Source organism: Gymnoscopelus microlampas, assembly GCF_963454915.1.
Source record: "Gymnoscopelus microlampas genome assembly, chromosome: 2".
Taxonomy (NCBI): domain Eukaryota; kingdom Metazoa; phylum Chordata; class Actinopteri; order Myctophiformes; family Myctophidae; genus Gymnoscopelus; species Gymnoscopelus microlampas.
Genome location: NC_139939.1, coordinates 5,621,347 through 5,628,415, shown reverse-complemented (window position 1 = coordinate 5,628,415; position 7,069 = coordinate 5,621,347). Strand labels below are relative to the sequence as shown.

At 38.6% G+C, this 7,069-nt stretch overlaps 1 long non-coding RNA gene across 1 annotated transcript; it reads left to right on the top strand.

Annotated features, from left to right (window-relative positions):
- The first annotated feature begins 240 nt into the window (after positions 1 to 240).
- Positions 241 to 7,004, top strand: LOC311064637. The gene is made up of 3 exons (XR_014602731.1): positions 241 to 296; positions 2,757 to 2,981; positions 5,842 to 7,004. It is a non-coding gene; the product is annotated as an uncharacterized lncRNA (long non-coding RNA).
- The last annotated feature ends 65 nt before the right edge of the window (positions 7,005 to 7,069 follow it).

The following is a 7,069-nucleotide window of genomic DNA, read 5'->3' as shown; positions in this document are numbered from 1 at the left end:
ATATTTGCCTCTGAGATGTAGTGGAGTAGAAGTAAAAGTATTGGAAATCGGAAATACTCAAGTAAAGTACAAATACCTCAAAATTGTACTTAAGTACAGTACTTAAGTAAATGTACTTAGTTACTTTCCACTACTGTAACCAGTAACACCTGAAAGGGGACAGGTCCCCACTGAAAACGTAGAGAAAATTATATTTACATTTATCAACGGGCATCACGCAGGCCGCCTAATGTAGGACCCCGGAAATGACGTAGAGGTTTTATAATAACAGAAAGAAACGCAGATCACAGCTGAAGGTGAGAACAGTTTGTTCATTGTGAATAGAGTGACATTAGTTTACTACCGTTCTGAACATGTAAATATATAGTTATTTAGTGCAGACATCATGTAGTTTTTGTATGTGCAGACGTGTATAACGTTGTAGCTCAGTAACCAGAGGGGTCTGTTCTCTGTTTATTAACATAGTTAGTGTAGGCTAACATGTATTCAGATGCATGTTATACATGTGTGTGTAAAGTGCATGGTCTACAACCAGTGGCGGGGGGCTAGGTATAAAATGGGGCTAAAGTGGTTAATGTTATAATATAATTGATAATTGCAAAGTAACTCAAGTTTTCAAATAATTGTAGTGGAGTAAAAGTACAATATTTGCCTTTGATTGAGATTGAGTAGTGGAGTACTGGGGGTGGAGGGGGGGGTCACTTCAGATGACAGTGAAGTGACAATTTAAGGACTTTTAATACTTAAAAAGGAAGAAAAGAAAAAGACCATTACTGCATCAAAAGTAATCAACAATCTATATAAACACTGCTCAAACATTGGCCAAATTGTCAAATAATATAAGAAAAAACAAATGGTGTTGCGAGGCTTTGTGAGCTTGTATCGGCTATTTTCACAATATTTATCTGTGCCTCAACTCCTACAGTTCAAATATGATTATTTGGGGGGGTCTCCAGTTCAAATATGATTATTTTGGTGGGTCTCCAGTTCAAATATGATTATTTTGGGGGGTCTCCAGTTCAAATATGATTATTTTTGGGGGGTCTCCAGTTCAAATATGATTATTTTTGGGGGGTCTCCAGTTCAAATATGATTATTTTGGGGGGTCACTGCCTGAAAAGGTCGAGAACCACTGAGCTAGTGTATGCAGATGCATATTGTGTGTGTTTGTAAAGTGTGTGGACCATGCGTGGTGGTCTACAGCAGTGGTTCTCTAAGTGGTGTCCGGGGGTCCCCAGACAAATTAGTTAATATAGCATCACAATCATTTTAAACCACTTTAACCATTTCATGCATTGGCTATTTTTGATTTTTTTTTTAGAAAAAAACATCTTGGAAATTTTCTGGGGGTCCCTCCGTGGTGTGAAATCTTTTGATTATAGGGGGTCCATTATATGCATATCAATTTGGGGGGGTCCTTGACATGAAAAAGTTTGACAACCGCTGGTCTTCAGCAGTGGACGTGGTTCTCAAACACATCAAAACAAGGACCCCCACATTGGTGCTTATTAAGCCAGGGACCCCCATTTGAAAAGATCAGAGAAGATCTTATCAGATCAGTTGTTAGATTAGACTTAGTATATCATTCTACAGCTGTCTGACTCTGTACTGATAAGTGGGGAGAAAACTATGATTTGAATAGTCATTGTTATACATTCTCTGTTTGTTTTTATTAACATAATATTCGAAATAAACATGACTAAACTAACAACTAACACAACATTGCAGCAGCTACTCTTCCAAAGGTCCACACAAAATAAATGACATTACATAATGTAAAACAATATATTACAGTATAAGAAGACAGTTAAAAAGAACATTTCAAAATCAATCTCAATTATATAAAACAGTCTTAACCCATTCAATCCGGCAACGCAGCTCTGTCATTTTAGATTTCTTTGGCTTTTCAAAAATAGATCTACAAGCTCATAGCACGGCACTCGGTGCCGCGCTATGAGCTTAAATATTTTGTTCCAAGGACCCCCCAGAAGCAAAAATGTGAGTTACAAATATTTTCTATAAAAGTATATATATTCAAAGATTTGCACACATTTTCACGATTAGCTGTATTGTTAGCTGTAATACAAAAAGATGAATGATTAATAGTTATGAACCAAATGGGCACTTATGGGTCTGCGACTCTGAGAGTGTACAAATGGAAGCAAATAGACACTTCATGGGTCCATTTGGTTCAGTTCCATTTTGTACACTCTCAGAGTTTGATAAACCCAGAGATCAAAGTGTTGGTCCGTGGCCTATCGCATATCAAACTGGGGGTCCTTGAAATGCATTTAAAGGAAAAGAAAAGTTGACAATCACCATTTATCATCATATCCCTCAGCCCAAGGCAAGAGGCTCTATTCACAGCAGCCATATTATGAAGACATTCACAGGTGTTACCAATGATACTAATGAAGGCTCTGTTACATTCTGGTCAAACAGAGTCAGGGTGCTGATATTGTGCATGTTGGCCCACTGGAAACACCAGTGGGTCTACAGTTGGGGTCCTCGTGGGCTTCCAAATGGCCCCTTACAGGTGTGTAACTCTGAGAGTGTACAAATGGAACCAAATGGACCCTTACGGGTCCATTTGGTTCCATTTGTACACTCTCAGAGTTATGGGGGTCGTGGAAACCACTGTGCTACACTAAATGGAACAGTGCCTTCATTAGTATCATTGGTAACACCTGTGAATGTCTTCATAATATGGCTGCTGTGAATAGAGCCTAGTAGTAACTGTGCTTTTTGTTGTGCAGCAGCGCGTGTGTCCCCGGTCCGTCATGCACCATGGGCTTCTGGCAGAACTATAAGGTGCTGATTGTTATGGGAACAAGTCTGGGGCTCATCCACCTGGGCTGGTACACTCTGAAAAGCCACCCCGTGCTGCACAAGGACAGGCAGGACTACGTCCCCGAGCCGGGCATCGTGGGCTACGTGACCTCCGTGACCTCCGCCAAGGCAAAGTAGACTTGGCATCCACTGTGAGTTTTTATTATCATTGTTTTTTTTTTAATCATTCGTTTAGTAAAAGATCAGAATGGAACAGAGCCTTCATTAGTATCATTGATAACACCTGTGAATGTCTTACAATATGGCTGCTGTGCATAGGGCCTATTGCGGTGCCACAGACATCTCACTCTTGCCGGTTACCCTCCCAGAGCCCGGATCATTTTTTAATCATTCATACACAGTTGCGTTCCCGGTCTTAATGGGTTAAGAAGGAGGGAAGGCACTGGAGCATCTCGGACAGTTAAAGCCTTTTTAATAGCAAGGTGCAAGTAAAAAATAGATTTCTGGGTATTGGATGGATATCAGAATATTTCGATTTGACATACGTGTTGTCTTTCTGGTTTTATTCACTTAAGGCTTAAGCCCTATTCTATACTTAAAACATTGTCAAAAAATCAGCAAAGAAAATGCAGATTTACAAGCTCACAAGTTTTTGACAATTGGTATTATGGTTACGGTAAGAAGTTCTATTACAATATTGATATGTATGTATTTGGTCAAACTTTTTGTGATTTGATTTTGTCCATAATATGGCTCATTTGGCCATAGAATCATAACAAGGTGAGAAATGAACAGGAGCTTGTAGGCAGGAGACGAAGACAGGATGTGTATGAGTTATAAACAGTCAGTCAGTCAATCATTTTATTATATCGCACTTTTTATACAATCAAATGCAACACAGTGCTTCACAAAATAGCTGAATGCGTAGAGAGGTTGTCTGGGAAACGGAAGGTCCCTGGTTCTACATGTGGAAGTGTCCCTGAGCAAGACACTAGACCCCTAACTAAATAGCGCTCACTGCTCCTAATGGGTAGAATGGGTTAAATGCAGAGGACTCTTTTCACATATGTGACAAAAACACTACACAGTGACAGAAAATTCCACAAACAAGTGGGGACCATAATATTAGGAATAAGAAAATCTGTGTGAGCCGTGAACCTGGCAAATTGCATTATACAGACCCAGTGTGCTCGTTTTTGATTCTACTTTGTTTTTTGTCCTATTATAAATAAAAAATAATCAAAGCATATATAGCTTGCTGCTTATCAGAAATGGAAATTCTAAAATAAAATGTAAAGATATTTTAAAATATATGTTTGTAAACGGAAATGACAAACAGATGACAGCTTCCGTTCTCGGCTTTTGGGAAGTGTAGTTCCAGACTCTATAAAGATTTAAAGATTTGCACAAATTTTCAAGTAAAAATGAATAAATAGCAGATCTACAAGCTCATAGCGCGGCACTCTGTGCCGCGCTATGAGCTTGTAGATCTGCTATTTATGAATAGCCAAAGAAATCTAAAATGACACAGACGCGTTCCAGGTCTAAATGTTTTTTTTTTTTTTAATAGTGGGAGCAATAGAGAAACTAGAGAAACCTTTCCGTTATCCTTACATTATTTAAATATATAAAAGCTACAGTTGGGGATTTATTTTAATTAATAAAGTGTAATTTTTACAAATCTGTATGATGGAGTATGTTAATACAATATAACTAGTACATGTGCAGTGGGTGGAGGTGGTCTACCTACTCTTCCATTGAGACAATTAGAGCCTGGTGTCTGGTACATTATTTGAAGCAGACATCACACCAGATTAGACAGTAGATAGGCAGCCATATTTAACCACTTAAATATACTTCAGTGTACGTCAATGGCATTAGGTGATCTACAAGCTCACAACTTGTGAGCTTGTAGATAGCACTGCCATACGTCATGAGCTTGTAGATCTCATATATTCACCAAATAGGAACACTAGGGTTCAATGTAGTTTTGACATCAGTGCAATTACCGCTTTCTGTCAGGAGAGGGAGACACAGTTCATAAAATGGATGGATTGTAGCTTCAAGTGAACATTGAGTCATATAAGACAGTTATGTACAAGCACTGGTTCTCAACGTTGGGTCCAGGGACCACCATGGGTCCAAATGGATCCCCGACAGGCCAGTAACTCTTTGGTTCCATTCGTAATGCTCCAAGTTAAATTTACACTTGAGATTGGGGTCCCAGATATTTAAAAAAAATGCTATCAAATGGGGGGTCCTTAGGTCTGTCATGATTATGAAAATTGACGCTCAAATAATTGTGATTAACAATTAAATTGTGCTGAACATTGGAACATTATGAATAAAAATTACATTTCTCTTTGGCTATCAGGGTTTTATAAACTAAAGTTGCACGGGGGAGATATGACCAATAACTTACATAATAATATCTTTATACTTAGCAAAAAAAAAAAAAACTATTTTTGAAAATATATGAACATTTTTCAACATGGAAATGATCATGGTGATTATGCAAAACAATTATTGTGGTTATCTCAAATAATTGTGATTAGGCGATTTATGTAATAATTGTGACAGGCCTTGGGGTTTGTGGTCTAATGCATTCATATCAAACTGTGGGTCCTTTTAAATGAATAACCCGTTCAAACTGGGAAAGAACCCGTGTCATTTTAGATTTTAGCTATATATATATATATAATGTATGTAGCAACTTAAGTTTTTCAGAAAAATCTTAGAATTTAGAACAGTGGTTCTCAAAAATAGCATATATACAAGCTCACAGCGCGTCACTTTGTGCCGCCCTGTGAGCTTGTACATCTGCTATTTTTAACATTTAAAAAATCTGGAAAATATGTGAATTTTCTTTTTTGGGGGGGGGCAAATATACATAATTTTGGGGGTCCCTAGCACAGAAAATTGAGTACTGATTCAAGGTGAAGGCATTTTGTGGAAACCTAAGAATCACTGCTGTACAGTGTGTAGATATGTGGCTGCATGGTGAGTAAAAAGTAAAGTAAAGTAAATGGTCATTCATTGTGCTTCTCGTAGAGACAACATGAAGTCTCAGAGCTGGCTGAGGAAGAACTGGCTGTGGGTGGCCGGAGGGACGTTTGTGGTGGTCCACCTGGGCACCTGGCTCATGCAGAGGGCCATGAGGAGTGCGGTTCGCTCTGAGATGGCACTGAAGGACAAATCACCTGAAGGACTGACCCCGGGGGGTCAGTCGGCGCTCTGGGAGGGTAACCGGCAAGAGTGAGATGTCTGTGGCACCGCAATAGGCCCTATGCACAGCAGCCATATTGTAAGACATTCACAGGTGTTATCAATGATACTAATGAAGGCTCTGTTCCGTTCTGGTCAGACGGAGTCAGGGTGCTGATATTGTGCATGTTGGCTCACTGGAAACACTCCCAAATGGCCCTTTACGGGTGTGTAACTCTGAGAGTGTACACATTTGTACACTCTCAGAGTTATGGGGGTCGTGGAAATCTGAAATTAAAAAATCTGAGAACTACTGTGCTACACTAAATGGAACAGAGCCTTCATTAGTATCACTGGTAACACCTGTGAAGGAAGTGATAATATGGCTGCTGTGCATAGAGCCTATTGGCTATTTGTTTTTCTTCCAAAATGTAAAAAAAAAATGAATAAAATGTATGCTTTGGAAAATGGTCTGAAATGAGGTAAAGTATACATGATTTGAACATGTAAGGCCCAATATTTACATAATTTCTACTAAATTGATACAAAACCTGTGGATAGTCAGTCATTATGGGCATAAACAATAAGCCGAAGGGTACATTTAGGTCTGATAATCATGTTCACATCATGTATACATTACATTATTTCAGACCATTTTCCAAAGCATACCTTTATTTTCTCACATTTCGGAAGAAAATGGCCAATTTGACGTTGAGGTGCCCAAGACTGCTCAGTTGCCCCAATCTTGCTGTTATCATTCTGGAGAGGACAGACTTCCGTGACATAATACTGTTGAAGAGTTTTTAAGGGCCAACGTGGGGAAAAACAACGTACATTATAATTAACACATCAATGATCTGTCCGGTCATGACAAAATGAATGGCGAAAGTGAATATTTATTTTCAATCAAGGAAGTAAAACCTGTAAAAAATGCTACATTTATAGCCGTTAAGTTTTTTAATGTTTTCAGCTGTATGACATTATCCATAATAAATGGTGAATAATAATCCTTGAGCAGAAGCTTTATTACTGGTCTGCTGTAATTCAAAAGCATTACTTTACCTTAGAGTTCTAT